At 42.0% G+C, this 15576-nt stretch overlaps 1 long non-coding RNA gene across 1 annotated transcript in view; it reads right to left on the bottom strand.

Annotated features, from left to right (window-relative positions):
- LOC118355206 (uncharacterized) overlaps positions 1-15576 on the bottom strand; it is a 90973-nt gene that overhangs the window by 25234 nt on the left and 50163 nt on the right. The gene's annotated exons all lie outside the window — the stretch shown is intronic.

Below are 15576 nucleotides of genomic sequence, written 5' to 3' on the forward strand. Positions count from 1 at the left end.
AATGTCTGGCCTTTAATCAATAATGGCCAGCCAGGAGAAGAAACAAGACCAAAAAATAAATAGGCTGTAAAAACAGACATACAAGTAACCCAGACACTGGAGTTACTAGGGACAGACTAAAATAATTGCATTACTAGCATTTGTACATTCAAGAAAATAGATGGCAAGGTGGAAATTATCACCAAAACGGAAGAAATAAGACACAAAACAGGGCAGAAGTGGATACGAAGAAATAACATCCTACATATTTCAAAAACTCACAAAAGCTATCAGGGAAAAATCTATACTTCTCTAGAACCTAAGTAGGATAAACACAAAGAAAACCACACCTTGGTAGAGCATCATAAAACTGCTAAAAACAAAGACAAAGACAAAAATCTTTAAAAAACAGCCAGGGAAAATAGATACATTATTTTCAGAGGAAAAACAATGAGACCAAAACCAAACAAAAAACAAAGGAATGCCATCTTTAAAGTGCTGAAAGAAAATAAATGTCCACCTAAAATTCTGTATCCACTGACTGAAAATATTCTTCAAAAATGAAAAGAAATTAGAGACAAATTTTCAGGCAAAGAAAAAAAAATCAGGTAATTCATTATCTTATCAGCAGACTTCCATTAAAGGTGATGGATGTTAACAAGACTGACTTACCGACCGTGGTGATCATTTCATAATTTATGCAAATATCAGGTCACTATGTTGTACACCTGAGACTAATATAATGTTATACGTCAATTACATCTCAGTAAAAGAAAAAATTAAAAAAAAGAAAATATTAATGAAAATTCTCATATAAGGAAGACAAAACCAGATAGAAACAGAAATGCAAGAACAAAAAAAGTAAATATGTCACATATTAATCTCGATTTTACCAGAGAGCAGTAAAAATGTCTTATATGGTCCTAAATGTATGTAGAATCAAAATGCAGACCAACAATAAAAAGAGGCAAGAAGAGATTAAATTGTTACTTAAGAAAGATTGTCCAAATCAGCAAGGGTGAGAGTATAGATTATATGAGATGCAAATAAATCAAGGAATGAGGGGTGCCTGGATAGTGCAGTCAGCTAAGCACTGGACTCTTGATTTCAGCTCAGGTCGAGGATCTCAGGGGTCATGGATTGAGCCCCAGTTGGGCTCTGCACTCAGTGCAGAGTTGGGTTTCTGCTTGGGTTTCTCTTTCTCCCCCTGCTCTACCCTCTCCTCATATGCTCTCTCTCTCTCTCTCTCTCTCTCTCTCAAATAAGGAACTCTAAAAATTAATAAAGAAATCAAGGGATGATATTATAATCCCAAAATAAATAACTAAAAGAATATATAACATGGGATCCCTGGGTGGCGCAGCGGTTTAACGCCTGCCTTTGGCCCGGGGCATGATCCTGGAGACCCAGGATCGAATCCCACGTCGGGCTCCCGGTGCATGGAGCCTGCTTCTCCCTCTGCCTATGTCTCTGCCTCTCTCTCTCTCTCTCTCTGTGTGACTATCATAAATAAATTAAAAAAAAAATAAAAAAAAGAATATATAACAAACCAATAAAAGGAAATGTGTAATAATAAAAAATATAGGATTAAAAGAAAATAAGGCAAAAAATAAGAAAAGAAGCATAAAACAAGTGAACATAAAGAGAGTAAATATTAAGATAGATATAAACCAATTATGTCAGTAATTATATTAAATATTAGCAGAATAAAAGCCCCTACTGAAAAATTAATAATCAGTCTGTATAACTACCACCAAAACAAAACCAAAACAACCACGCAGCTTACAAGATACACCTTCGGATATGAAGGCATGACTCAAAGTCCTCAATCACAGACAGACTGAAAGGAAAACATGGAGAAAGATAAACCATGAAAATGTTAACAAAAAAGGTACTATAACTACACTAATATGAAGCAAAGAAAACTTTCAGGCAAGAAACAATACTAAAGATGAAAGATATTCATAACGATAAAAATGTAAATCCATCTATTTCTAAATAACATAGCTTTAAAAATTGAAGAACTGGAGGAAAAAATGCACAGGGTTAGTAGGAGACTTTAACAGTCCTCTTAGCAGATTAGAAAAAAAATAGGCAAAAATAAATAAATAAGTTAGTAAGGACACAAGAGATATGAATAACAAAATCAATAAGCTTGATTTATTTGACATATGCAGAATACTCCACCCAACAGTAAGAAATGCTCATTCATTCCAAGTCCACATGGAACATCTACAAAAGTTGCCTTACTCTCTCCATGAAACAATTCTTAACAAATTTCAATTTTTTATTTTTTTTATTTTTCATATTTATTTATTTGAGAGAGAGCACAAGCAGGGAGAGGGGCAGACTCACCGCTGAGCAGGAAGGGCGATGCGGAGCTCGATCCCAGACCCTGGGATCATGAGCTAAAGGCAGATGCTTAACCAACTGAGCCACCCAGATGCCCCAAACTTCAAATTTTTAAAATCATTCAGACTATATTTGCTAATCACAGTGAAATGCCCAAATGTTTGGAATTAAGCAATTCATCTTTAAAAATAAATTAAAATCTTAAAAAACTCATTCTGAGTCAAAGAATAAATCGCAATAAAAATTGGAAAACATTTTGAACTATATACTGTAATGAAAATATGACATCAACCTACGGAATATGGTTTAAAATTCTGGCTAAGGAAAATATGTAGTACCAAGTGCACTCACTAGCCAAAATCAAGGGCCAAAAATCAATCAAGAAGTTAGTGCAAAAAAACAGCAAATTAATCCAAATATGTAAGAAAATTTTTAAAGTAACACGAAGTAACAAAATAGAAAACAAATGCACATGAGAGAAAATCAATAAAGTTGGTGCTTTGGAAAGATAGTAGTAATAAACACTTAGCAAGACTAATCAAGAAAAAAGAGTGCAAAAATTGTCCAAATCCAAATAGAAGGTAAAAGGAAACATCACTACAGATTCTCTGATTTAAAAGATCTGATCAGAGGCTCCAGGTGGCTGGGTGGAGCCCGAGGTGACAAGTCTCCTAAATTGTGAGAGAAGTCTTTGTCCCTGTTGCACAGAGGCGGGTCTGAAGGGCAGGCTCACCCTCGCCAAGGCCTGGGGAGGGACTACCAGCTGGCCCACTTTCCCTACAGACTCCAGTGGTCATGTGAACAGACCAGCTCAGGAAAATGCTACCTCCTCCAAGCCGTTTCTCACCCTTAGTCCTACCCACATCCTAACGCCCCCAGGGAGGGGACACTCACCCTCACACCCCTGGGGAGACACTGCCTTCCAGGCCCCAGTGTCCAGGCCAGTGAGCTGCTCCTGTGTGGGTTCCCGATTTCTGCCAGCGAAGGTGGTGGCATACAGGATTGTTACAGGCAGAGGGCCCACCCTGCATACAGGCTTGGAGGTGACACTGAGCCAGAAAGGTTCAGGAAAGCTAAGGGGCCTTCTCGTGTCTGCAGGGAATAGAGTGGAGTCACGTCAAGAATGGGAGGCTGGGGAGTTGTACTTCATACTGAGGGTCCTGGTAGGTTGTGAACAGAAGGGGGACTCAGCATGAATTAAAGTTTTAGGGACGCCTGGGTGGCTCATAGGTTGAGCATCTGCCTTTGGCTCAGGTCATGATCCCAGAGTCCTGGGATCGAGTCCCGCAGCGGGCTCCCTGCAGGGAGCCTGCTTCTCCCTCTGCCTGTGTCTCTGTCCCTCTGTGTGTGTGTGTGTGTGTGTGTGTGTGTGTGTGTGTGTGTGTCATGAATAAATAAAATCCTAAAAAAACAAAAGGTCTTATTCTTGGGCAGCCCCGGTGGCACAGCGGTTTAGCGCCGCCTGCAGCCCAGGGCGTGATCCTGGAGACCCTGGATCGAGTCCCATGTCAGGCTCTCTGCATAGTGCCTGCTTCTCTCTCTGCCTCTCTCTCTCTCTCTCTCTCTCTCTCTCTCTCTCTCTCTCTGTGTGTCTATGAATAAATAAATAAAGTCTTTAAAAAATTTTTTTTTAAGTTTTAAGAGTTTTCTAAAAGCTGTTCAAAGACAGAACAACTAGAATGGGGATTATGGAGACATTGAGGCACATGGAGCTTGATTGCCACTGAGAGGTCCCAGAACTGGTAAGTGGCAGCATTGGGGACGGAAGTGCTGAGGTTAGTGGGTCGGCTGGAGGCCACCTGGCTGTGGGCTTGGCAGGTGGAGCCCAGCCATGGTCACCTGCCTCTTCTCACAGGTTCTGATGGCTGAGGAAGCACTTGTGGGATCTACACTGGGAAGTAGAAGGTGTAGCAGTCCTTCCCTGGTCCCCCCACTATGCGTGTTCTCTGGGATTATGATGTCCTGAGGCTCCTCACCTGCTATTTCCCCAACTTTTAGGTCTGGAGACCGGAGATGGCCTGAGTCCAGGGTCCTGAGTCCAGGACAAGGGTTGTATGAAGGGCTTCCCATTTCTGGCAACCAGTCATAAGAGGTATGGATGTTTATCCCAGGAACTGATACTAGGATATGCACATTCTTTGAGATAAAGCTGAGCTAGGCATGCTCAGGAAAGCACCAGTCTGCTTTCTTTCAACAAGAGAACAGGGCAAGAATCGGAATTATAATAGCTGCCTGAAAATTTGGGCATGTACTATGAAGGTAATGGAAGGTTTGGATCAGAGGAGGGAGGAGGTCTTCCCCAGGTACAAATCTCTGGCTACAGGGCAGAGATTAGATGGTGGGGTGAGGAAGGAGGCTAGGAGTCCAAGAAGAGGTGACTAGAATAGTCTAAGTGAATGTTGGGTCAGAGTGGTGGCCCTGGAACTGAGATAAGTGCTTGATTCTATTTTTTTAAGAAAAGACAAGCAGATTTTTAGATGTTGTTCAAAAAGTTAAATAGAGAATTTCTGTTCGATATGATGCAAAAGGCCTGGAATTGAATGATGGTAATGGTTCCATAACATTGGGACTGTGCTTAATGTCACGGAATTATACACCTAAAAACAGGTTAAATGAGTAGTTTGATGTGAGACATAATGATACCAAAAATTTTTTTAAGTTATGCAAAGAAATTCAATCAATGTAATTCACCATTTTTACAGAAGAGAAACCCCATAATCATTTCAATAGATGAAGAAAAACCATTTGATAAAATTCAACACCCATTGGTAATTTTTTTAAAAGATTTTATTTATTTATTTGACACAAAAAGAGAGAGAGAGCACAAGCAGGGGGAGTAGCAGGGCAGAGAGAGAGGAAGAAGCAGGCTCCGTGCTGAGTAGGGAGCCCGATTCAGGGCTCGACCTGGGATCATGACCTGAGCTGAAGGCAGACACTTAACCAACTAAGCCACCCAGGTGCTCCCATTAGGGATTAAAAAAAAAAAATCTTAGCTTACAAGGAATGGAAGGGAACTTACTTAACTAAATATCTTTAAAAATCTTTAAGTATGTAAAAAAAAGCCCTATATATCTATATATAGATATATTTAATGGAATATCACTAATCAACATTACTAATCATCAGGGAAATGCAAATCAAAACCACGATGATATCTATATATTACAATATTTAAACCACATAATATATATCTATACATAGATATATACACAAAACCACAATATCTGTCTACCTATAGGTATATGTAATGGAATAATTCTCAGCCATAAAAAGAATGAAAACTTGCCATATGCATACCTCACATCTTCTTTATCCATTCATCTCTGTATGGACACTTGGGTAGCTTCCATAATTTGGTTATTGTAAATAATTCTGCAATAAACATAGGGGTGCAAATATCTTTTCGAATTAGTGTTTTCATTTTGAGGCAGCAAATACCCAGTAGTGGAATTAACTGGATCATATGGTAATTCTACTTTTAACTTTTTAAGGATCCTCCATTACTGTTTTCCACAGTTGCTGTTCCAGTTTGCATTTCCAACAGTGCATAAGGGCTCCTTTTTCTTCACATCCTCACAACACCTGTTGTTTCCTGTGTTTTTGATTCTAGTATTCTGACAGGTGTGAGGTGATATCTCATTGTGGTTTTGATTTGCATTTCCCTGATGATTAGTAATGTTGAGCATCTTTTCACGTGTCTGCTGCCTATCTGCATGTCTTCTTTGGAGGGATGTCTGTTCATGTCTTCTGCCCATTTTTAATTGGATTATTTATGGATTTTTGGTGTTGAATTGTATAAGTTCTTTTTTTTAAAAGATTTTGTTTATTCATGAGAGACACACACGGGGGTGGGAGGGGGGGGAGAGGCAGAGACACAGGCAGAGGGAGAAGCAGGCTCCATGCAGGGATCCCGACGTGGGACTTGATCCTGGGTCTCCAGGATCACACCCTGGGCCGAAGGGAGGCGCCAAACCACTGAGCCACCCAGGGATCCCCTGAATAAGTTCTTTATACATTTTGGATTTTAACCCCTTATCAGATATATCATTTGCAAATATCTTCTACTATTTGGTGTTTTTTTTTGTTTTGTTTTGTTGATAGTTTCCTTCACTGTGCAAAAGCTTTTATTTTGGTGTAGTCCTAACAGTTTAATTTTGTTTTTGTTCCCCTTGCAAAGGACACATATCTAGAAAAATATTTCTATAGCTGATGTCAAAAAGATTACTGCCTATGTTTTCTTCTAGGAGTTTTATGGTTTCAGATCTCACATTTATGTTTTTAATCCATTTTATTTTTGTGTATTGTGTAAGAAAGTCTGGTTTCATGCTTTTGCAGGTACCTGTCCCCTTTTCCCAGCACCATTTATTGATGAAGAGGCTTTTTCCCCACTGCATATTCTTGACTCTCAGGCAAGTTTTTAACCTTTCTGTGCCTCAGTTTCCTCATTTATATGATGAAGATAACAATAAACAAAAGACTATTGTGAGGATCAAATATAGTGATGCATGTAAAGTGCTTAGAACAGCACCTGACACATAGCAAGTCCATAACAAGAGTTGCTATTACTATCTTTTCCATGAATACTGAGAAGACCTCCTTTGAGGGGCAGGTACTTGTCTTTGTTTTGTGTAGATACATATGTTCAGCATATTTCTCTTATGACTTGGAGATACTATATTGGTGCCACTGCTTCACAATCCACAAGCTTTTGCTGAACACCCATCTACTGTGTGCAGGACTCAAATTGGGGCAGGAGTTGGTGAGGAAGATGCCTATGCAGGAAGCAGCTGCTTCACAGCACATCTCTTCCCAGTCACAGAAAGCTTCCCATGTACAGGAGCAGGAAGACAAAGGCCTGAGAAACTAACTACTAGAGAATGTGACAGTACATAAATGAGGAAGGGCTCGACTTCACAAAGTGGATTATTAGAAAACAGGACAGCATGTTATTGGTGCTAACTACACATACAGATGTGAATACCGTTGGACGAGGATGAAATCAAAGTCGCAGATGAGGCAGGGATACTGAGTCATGAGAAAAAAACATTAATAGTTGCCCTGGAATACAATCTATGAAGGGTGACAACCCCTAACACTGGCATGATTTGCTCTATTTGCTTAAGAAACACCCAGAACTGGAATTGCTTGGGCAAGGATTACAGGTTTGGACAAGGGAGCTCTGGCAGGGAGAGGAGAGAGAGGAAGTCATCCTGGGGACACCCACCCACGGCCCTCTCCCCACTGACATCAGCCCTCTCCTGGGGCACTTTGTCAAATGATAACTCTGAGAAGCCCTTTGTATGCCACTATGGCACTACCGATCCATTTTCAGCAATGAAAAATGTGTGCATCTTCTCCTTCCCACGTCCAGCTTCTCATTTAACCAGATTTGGGGTTGAAACCAAATACCACCTCTTGCTATTATCGAGAACCCTCCAAAATAAGATGACTAAATCTAAAAGAAACGAAATTCAAAAAACACATAGACAATTTATGCTGCTAACTCGCACAAAGAAGCACAAAGATTTGAGTCCATGGATTGGCTAACCTTAGGGAGACAGCCCCACATTCATTCTTAATTCTCCCCATCTTGCCTACTTGGTACTCCAACCTCTACCTGATCTGAGTGGTTGAAGTAACAGGTTGTGGATTATCCAAGCCCCATGTCTCCCTCCTTGTCTTGGCTTCATTTTTCGCTATTTACCACTTATTCTAGAATCTCCATCAGGAGATAATGAGGGGGAAAAAGACAGATTGAGGTGCAATTAATTAAATGCCAGGGGAAAGGTAGAAAATATCTGAGGTCAGGGTGTTAAGATTTTTAAATTAACATTATGTGTGTTTATCCATTCTCTCTCTTTCCTAGCCTCTTTTCTCTAAGATTCTTCCCCTGCCTACCTTAAATCATGAAGGTCATTTGGGCTCAGATTTTGCTTGGTCCTGGCTGAGAACACTAGACTATGTAACCACCTGGTTAGACATGATTTCTGAGGATTTGTTAGTACAAATAATTTCTTTGATTACTGATCTCCAGTTGTAATGAAAGGAAAACCCTTTCAAATCATTATCTTCCTAGACTGCAAGTTCTGTATAACTAAAATTTCTTTCAAAAGGAGCAAAATCATCTTCGTCCCTCCGAATATGTTCTTCCTCTTTTATTCTAAAAATAGCTCAATTGGCAGCACCACCCTTTTGTTGCTTAAACTAGATAACTGGCCTTGATTCTTCCCTCCTTCCACTCCACTTTTCACCCCAGCCATCATGAGTCCTGTTATGTTCACCTGCTATTCATCCTCAGCCTCCCTGCCTCCCCTTCTTCTTCAGAGGACCTGCCCACATCCCCCTCACCAGTCCTCACCCAGTGGCTGCTGTAGTCTGATACCCCAACCCTTGCCTCTGGTGTCCCCCTCCAATCTGTCTTCTGCCCAGAATCATCTATCTCGAATGAGATAGATTCAATCAACAGCTCTCATAGCCTTTGGGATGAAGGTCAAAGGCCCTAGTGGAGCATGGAAGGGCTCCAGGATAGCCTCTTTGTCCAGCCCCATTGCCCACCATTCCCAGATTTGCACTTTCCACTCGGGCAACCTGACTTCCTTGTGGGTGCCCCCTGCTGTTTTTCATCTCCACAGCTTTCTCACACCCAACGCCTTTCTTTTTTTTTTTTTAATTTTTATTTATTTATGATAGTCACAGAGAGAGAGAGAGAGAAAGAGGCAGAGAGAGAAGCAGGCTTCATGCAGAGAGCCTGACGTGGGACTCGATCCCCCGTCTCCAGGATCACGCCCTGGGCCAAAGGCAGGCGCTAAACCGCTGCGCCACCCAGGGACCCCACCCAACGCCTTTCTTAACCCATTCTCTACTTTCTGTATGTAAGTCCTCTCAGGTGCCCCAGGGATTCCCTTCTCTATGTTACCTTATTACTACGGGCTTAGGTGTCTGTCTCCTCCCCCTGTTCAGCCACTGTCCTGCCTCTGTATCACCAACACCTAGCTTGGCACATAGGAGGTACTCAACAGATATTCACTGAATGCTTTGGATGGCTAGGTACATAACTAACACATATATTTAAATAGTTTAGAAGTTAGGCATATAAAACATAACAGATGAAGGGAAAAAACAAATATGTTTTTGAAGCTTTTTCATTACTTTGGATCCAGAGCACAGAACCAGTTCCTTTGTTCTTCCCACAAATCAGTGGCATTCAGCCAATGCACTGGATTGCTTTTGCTTCCTGAATAATCAGAGTAAACATCTATTGCATTACTTATTAAATGCAGGTGCTGAGTGCTTTGCATTTAATCTGCAGAACTATCCTATTAGGTAAGAACTATTGTTACATTTGAGGAAACTGAGGCTTAGTAAAATTAACATGTTAACTTGTTAATATGGAGGAGCTAGGATTTGGAATCTGACCCCGAAGTTCATGCTCTTAACCATTGTAATTTTCATAGGAGTCAGGGTCAGAAGACCATATATTGGTGAAAAGCAGGTAGAGTCGAAATTATTCCTGGAAACCCCTTTTCATCAGAAATCTGTACCTCTTTGGCAGGAAGCTAGAGCGCATAAAATTCCTAAGCTCATGTTCATAATCCCGTTCTTCCAGGCACAAGTCAAAAGCATTTCAGTCTTCATTAAAATCTTATACATATTTGACTTGTCTCCTGAATGATCACTGTAGTACTTGAGGCCACGACTTGATGACTTTTGGCTCTCTCAAATCTTCATGACCTCTGCTAGACTGAACAAGGCCATATTTGTGACCCACACTAGAGACAGACATCCCATTTTTCCAAGAAGCTCAGTAGAGCCAGCTCTTGCCCTAGAGTTGAAACTAACCACTGAGCACTAGATGAGCATGATGACTTGCGGGTAGAAGCCATGCTCTATGGGAATAAAAACTACTAGAATCACCCTCAGCAGGGTGAATTGTTGACACTGAGAGCATGGAAGAAAGCCCAGTTGTGACAAAGAAATTCCTGTACCCCCCTCCTGTCTTTCTGTGGAACTTGGGTTGAATGACAGGCCTAATTGCCAGCTCTATTTAAATGGTTCCCTACCTATCAAATATGTGCATACTTGAGTTTATATAAATTAAATATGCAGATGGAGCAATTCCATTACATCAGGACCTTCCCACTGCCTGAGGGTCAGAGCATCTGATATGGACGATGATATCTATTTTTATTTTGAGATCTCAATCTTGGGAAAAAGGAATAACTACCTGCAGTTCTTCCTTTCCTCTGGCCTAAAGGTCTTAAGATGCATCTTCAAATGGTCTCTATCTGCCCTATTCTTCTCAGAGGTAGAAAGTAGGTGCCTCATCCCCAGAGGATCAGAAGAGATACTTGCAACTCCTAAAATTTACTCATGCAGTCTGTATTTCTTTCTTTTGCAATAATAGGATTACATCAGATGTTTGCAAGTTCCTTGAGCCATAGAAGATAGATAGATAGATAGATAGATAGATAGATAGATAGATAGATAGATGCAGAACTGAAAATGTAGGCCAATAAATTATTCCTTTGAGAAAGTTTAAGGAAGACTTCTGTATTCTCATGCAAAATTAGGATTCAAGCCTTTTTCTTTTTCCTGTTTATACCAAATACACTATGGTCAAACTCTAATTAACTTTAGGTAAAAGAGGTCAAGAACAAAAGGGCTGAATTAGCATAAAAGAATCATCAACTCTCACAGAACACAAAGAGTACAATGGAATCTACTATATGAATTTTTTTTGATGGACATAGTAGCTTAGCAACACATATTTACTTCCTGTTATAAAAAAAAAAAATGAGTCCTATAAAATGAAGAGTTCCTGTATGGTGAATCACATATGCAGCTATGGTTTTCCTTTTACAATTATGTATAGAGCCCCAGGAAATAGAAGACGGTCAAGCCATTGTCTCGTAGGAAAAGTTAACATCAGTAATAGAGTGTAGTATAGAAATGAAAACACTGCAACAAGTCCACAATTCCAAGCAGAACCACCCCAGTGCAAATCAAGGAGCTCCTGGTGCTGGTTTTCAATGCCACAGCCATTTGGCACAGCTCAGAGAGCCTACCCAGCAGCAGAAAGAACTGGCTCCCAGCAGCTCATTTCATGAGGCCACAGCACATCACAGCTAGCAGGTGAGCCTAGGCCTCCCATCCCACACATCCCTCAGGCAGCATGCTGCAGTCACTGTTTTAAACTCCTATTTATTTGTTTGTTTTAAGATGCATATGACACAACATTTACCATCCTATCCACTTTTAAGTGTGGAGCTCTTAGTGTTAGATATGTTCACAATGTCATGCAGCCATCACCATCGTCCTTCTGCAGAACTTTCAACTTAGAAAACTGAAACCGTGCTCATGGAACGCTAACTCCCTATTCTCTCCCCGCAGCCCCTGGCCACCTCCATTCTACTTTCTGTGCTATGAATCTGACTTCTCCAGGTGCTTCCTAGAAGTAGAATCATATAGTATTTATGCTTTTTGATTGGCTTATTTCACTTAGCATACTGTCCTCAAGGTTGATCCATGGTATAGCAGGTCTCAGAATTTCCTTCCCTTTTATGGCTGAGTAATAGTCCATGTGTTGTATTTATTCTGTTCTATCTGTAGAATACTTGTATGCAGGCAGGGGTGTGAGAGTCTGGTTAGTAATTTGCCTGCTCCTCTCATCCCCATGGGATGAACTTGGTCCTAAGAACAGCATTCTGTGTCTATCACTAATGGGACCAGAGTATATCAAGAAGAAAAATCCTTTGTACAAAGTGAGACCAGAGGTTAGGCCGGGCATTCTATTTTTTTTTTTTTTTTTTTTTTTTAGACCAGGCATTCTAAACAGGGGTCCAGAGCCCCGTATTGAGTACAGGGCTGGGCTCCCAGAAGTGTGAGTTTCCTGAAACTTAAACCCAAATTGTACAATTTCCTTTGTCTTTTCCTGGGGCAAGAGCCCTTAGTTTTCATTATCTTTTCAAAGGGGTCTTTGACGCCAAAATGCTAAGTACCACTAGTCTCAACTGTATTTCATTAACATTAAACTGAGAATGGGATGAACTCTCATGGTTCCTTCCATCTCGGGGCACAGTTCCATGAGGATGGTGGTGCCACAGTCTCCCGGAGTACCTCCGACAGTGGAAACTCCATTGTGCACCGAGCCCCTAGAGCACCTGCTTGTAGAGCCAGCTGTGCTTCGTCTATGTAAGAAATCATTTCCGCAATAGTGGAAAATATTTAATATTCAAAACACTTTCACTAGGTTCAATTTCAAACTAATGTGGTATGGGAGGTAGAAAAGATACACGAAGCACAGTCCCTAATGTCGAGGAACACGAAATCATGCGACAGACACAGAGCTTGAACACCACTGGCAAACACTAGGGATCACAGCACCGCCAGTGAACAACACAGATAGAAGCCAGATGTGTAGCATTGACCTCAATTTGCTAGAGGAATGTTCATAGGGTCACAGTCTGTTCGAAATCATGCTGCCCCAATGGAGAAAACTCCTATTCATGCGAAGATCTAGAAAGTCTAGCTTCTGATACAAGCTAGTATGTTTTCACTTCTTTCACAAGGAAAACCACATAACTGACCTCATCTTCCTTTAAAACTTGGCCACCAGGAAGCTCAGAGTCCTATTTCTTTCTCAACAGTGGTAACTCTTTAAGTCCAAATGATCTCCACGTATTTGCTTTATTGTCCCACCTTCTTCTCCCCTTCCCCACACTTAACCTTTAATTCTTGTTTTCTGTGATCTGGATTCTACTTTTGAGTTTATATTTCTTCCTTGGTGGTGTGTTTTCGCTGTGTACTGGCACAATGCTTTGAGTGAGACTTGTCTGTGGATCAGACGATAAACAGCCGGGGTGGAGTTAGGGACACAATTGACGTCTGCCAGGCTGGCTATCTTCTGCTTACCTCCAAGTAGACGCCTCACCCTTCTCCACCGTGCTCTGCATCTTTCTGCCAGGCTGGGGCGTGGCAGTGGCTCTGTCTTCTACCAAAGTCTCCAGCTCTTATCCAACAGTCTTCTCCTACACTCTTAGCTGGAGCTTTCTCCAGCTGGTCCCTCCCCTTGCGGCTTCGGTTCTAAGAATGGAGGTTCTAAGAATCCTGTCTTCTGCTGGCCTCGGGGTGCACCTGCCCCACACGGGCTCCCGTTGAGTGATGCCCATATCTAGGGAGGTACTGCCTGGGTGGCCTCCGCAGTGACACCAGCCGAGGGAGAGCTTGGATGGCGGCCGACAAGTCTATCAGAATGAGTTGGGGTTCTTGCCATCTCTCCCCCAACACAGAATGTTCCAGACACACTGCCTTCTGTGTATTTCTGTGAAAGCACCAACTCCTTCTTGCCTCTGAATCTTTACATGTTCCTTCCCCTTGTTCCATCTCAGCCTCCTCAATTACCTTCCACACACTCACAGTGTTCTACGGATGCCACCATGCAGACTTACCCACTGAACCATCAGTCTTGTTTCTGGGTCTGTCCCCTCTACTGAGCTGTAAGGGCAGGCTGTGTCTGATAATTTGTTGAGTTCTTTTTTATTATTATTAATCATTCATTCATTCATTCATTCATTTTTAGATGAGGGATTTTAAATTGCTTTTTTTTTGTAAATTTATTTTTTATTGGTGTTCAATTTGCCAATATATAGAATAACACCCAGTGCTCATCCCATCAAGTGCCCCCCTCAGTGCCCATCACCCCCACCCCCACCCCCTGCCCATTTCCCTTTCTACCACCCCTAGTTCGTTTCCCAGAGTTTGGAGTCTCTCATGTTCTGTCTCCCTTTCTGATATTTCCCACTCATTTTTCTCCTTTCCCCTTTATTCCCTTTCACTATTGTTTATATTCCCCAAATGAATGAGACCATATAATGTTTGTCCTTCTCCGATTGACTTACTTCACTCAGCATAATGCCCTCCAGTTCCATCCATGTCGAAGCAAATGGTGGGTATTTGTCGTTTCTAAAGGCTGGGTAATATTCCATTGTATACATAGACCACATCTTCTTTATCCATTCGTCTTTTGATGGACACCGAGGCTCCTTCCACAGTTTGGCTATTGTGGACATTGCTGCTATAAACATCGGGGGCAGGTGTCCCGGCGTTTCACTGCATCTGTATCTTTGGGGTAAATCCCCAGCAGTGCAATTGCTGGGTCGTAGAACAGATCTATTTTTAACTCTTTGAGGAACCTCCACACAGTGTTCCACAGTGGCTGCACCAGTTCACATTCCCACCAACAGTGCAAGTGGGTTCCCCTTTCTCCACATCCTCTCCAACATTTGTTGTTTCCTGCCTTGTTAATTTTCACCATTCTCACTGGTGTGATTCACCATTCTCACTGGTAGCTCATTGTGGTTTTGATTTGTATTTCCCTGATGGCAAGTGATGCAGAGCATTTTCCCATGTGTTGTGTTCTTAACACTCGGTATTTAATAAATCGGGATGAATGGATGGATGAATGCATGAGTGCATACAAAGGCCTTGGCTTTTCCATCATGCAGTCCTGCCTCTGGACAGCCTCCTAAGCACTCGCCTGGCCAGGTCGTCCTCCTCCAGGGCCTGCTAAGCTTGCTGGAGCCAAGAGTAGGCCCGGTGCTGCCTGGTTAAGGTGCAGGGGGGGATGGGCTGTGTCCATGGAGGGCACTCAAGGGGGCATTCTTGAGAGGAACTGACAGAAAATAAAAGATGAGGAGGGAAGTGAAGGTCACTTGCGGGCATCCTAGGGAGACTGCTGGGCTTGACCCCAAGATAACTGAAGTCATGTGGGCTCCAAAGAGCAAGATGGCACACCAATTGTGGCCCAGGAGAAGGGAGTTTGGAAATGAATGTGGAATAAGTAGGAGGAGAAGGTGCTCTCAGGATGCGGTATCTGCTGAGAAGGTGGGAAGGGGGAGTTGAGCCATGAAAGAAGAAAGTGACCTTGGCATGTCACCCCAAAACTAATAGCTCTCATTCCTTTTGTCACCTCTGCAAAGTTTCTCCTCGCTCTGTGTAGCCATGACAACCTTGGCAAGTACTCTGAAGCACAAGGCTACAATAACAGGTGAATTTTGAGTGAAGTCAGTAGGCATCTTTAGCTGAGAATACAGCCTCTGGTATCACAAAACCCTCACTGGGAGTCCTGGTTCTGCCCCTCGTTTCCCATGTGGCCCTGGTCAAATGACCCAAACTTCAAAATGCAGTTCTGTCATCTGCAAAGTGGAGACAGCAATGGTAAAGTCTGCCTAAGGTCTAATGAGTGTT

This window comes from Canis lupus, chromosome 7 (genome assembly GCF_003254725.2).
Source record: "Canis lupus dingo isolate Sandy chromosome 7, ASM325472v2, whole genome shotgun sequence".
In the NCBI taxonomy this organism is placed as follows: Eukaryota; Metazoa; Chordata; class Mammalia; order Carnivora; family Canidae; genus Canis; species Canis lupus.